The sequence below is a fragment of the Haemaphysalis longicornis genome, unplaced genomic scaffold (genome assembly GCF_048455015.1).
Source record: "Haemaphysalis longicornis isolate Haplotype H1 unplaced genomic scaffold, Haemaphysalis longicornis Haplotype H1 scaffold_7, whole genome shotgun sequence".
NCBI classification, from domain to species: Eukaryota; Metazoa; Arthropoda; class Arachnida; order Ixodida; family Ixodidae; genus Haemaphysalis; species Haemaphysalis longicornis.
In genome coordinates, this window is record NW_027526422.1 from 120,726,342 (window position 1) to 120,728,240 (window position 1,899).

Consider the following 1,899-nt stretch of genomic DNA (forward strand, 5'->3'; position numbering starts at 1 on the left):
GCTCCAACTCAGAAACCATTCGAGCGCTACACTCGAGCTCTACATCTCGGATCGCAAATAGGGATCATGGACTCAAAGAAGTAAACCTCGTACGGCTTGTACAGGCATTTATTATCAGCCGAATTACTTATGTCGCGCCATTTTTGGCTCTCAGAAAAGCTGAACAAGATAAACACAACTGCATTATTAGGAAAGCTTACACGCAGGTGGTTAGAGTTCCCACCACCGCATCTACTGAACATTTCGAACCAATGGGTAACCATGATAGCCTTGAAGAGCTTCTTGAGGCGCAAAGAATAGCACAACTTCAACGGCTCTCCAGCAGCGAAACGGGGCGCACTATTTTTCAACAGCTCCACATTACTTACGCCTCCCAGCATGGGGAAAAGGTGATGCTTACTGACTCACAGCGGGAGCATATCCGTACATCTCTCTTCCTCGAAATATGCACCCGGTATACAACGTTTATCGACGTCTAGCCAGGGCGGCTGCTCTCCACCGCACTCTTCAAGAGGAGTAACAAGTGTTCTACGTCGACTCCGCGGAATACCCAGACCACGGAGAAAGAAGTAATTCAGGAGGGGAATCCTCTTGGCTGGGACAGCGCGGGCGCGCGGCGCGTTAATGTCACTGTCTGGCGAGGAGGAAATGTAGCTTGCGGAGCAGCACAACAGATGACGCGTCAAGCGCGTTGCCATAGTTTACATGTTCTTCTATGGACACGACGCACAAAAACCGTAATATCATCGAATATATTGTGAAAATTCCCAGATTTCTTTATGTAAAATAAATACGTAGAAGTGCTGGACATTTATCACCAGCTATTAATAAATACTGCCCTAGTTACAAGCCGTACCGCGCTTGAAACGAAGTACAAGAAGGAATCCCGGAGCAGACGACATCTTCAGACGCCGCCTTCTCGCCACGAGTGGTTCCCTCTCGCCGCTCTCGCCTCTCGCGGGCTTCTCAGATTTGCGCGTGCTTTTCATGCTGCACAGGCATGACGCGGAAGTTAGAACAGCCTAATATGAACTAATGGCATTGAGGATAAGAACCACCAATTACTGGAATTGATCATACATAGCTTCTCAAACACGTTTTTTTTTATTGTAGGTTTCGCGTTCTGAAAAACCAAGCTTAAGGCCCCTTGCTTTAACGACAAAGCTGTTTGAAGCGCCAAGATTTTTTCCGCCGCAAACCGACTCCACTGAAAGTCCAGTCGCGTGAGGGATTCATCGGCGTCGTCTGCCCATGACGTCAGCCGGCTATGCACTTACTGACCTTGAAGTATTGAACCGGCGAGCCTTTTCGGAAAGCGCGCCGCGAGCGTTTTGCCTTTGGCTGCTGGCGGCAGAGTGCGCGTCGGTGCAGTGCCCGGTGTCGTGACTTTATCGCGCCGCCCGACCTAGCCCTGTTGCGTCCCCTCAATAATTCTTGCTGCGTGACCCAGACAGAGCGGCCATGAGCATAGTGTCAGTGTATCAGCAGGGTAATTCAACTGCCTCTGGTTCAGTTTGTACAATTCACCCAGATACCGGGGAGGAAGCAGCCATTGCACTTGCCATATCCTCCAAACCCGCAAAAATAATTGTGACCGACTCGAAAACAGCCATTAGAAACTTTGACAAGGGTAGAATTTCTCCCCAAGCGCAGCGCCTTCTTCAACCCTTTACTGGGTCAAAACTCCGCGAGGTCCTTCTTATATGGACGCCAGCGCCTTCGTCCTTGCCAGGTAATGAGCATGCTAACGAAGCGGCCCGAGGTTTCCTTTACCGGGACCGTCTCGATCTTCATGAGCAATCGCTACAAACGGGGGCAGAGACAGGCTTCGGACATATAGAGACATCACCGCTCGCTATCACTCAGGCCGCCTGAAATACCCGGAGGCGCATCCCTCCC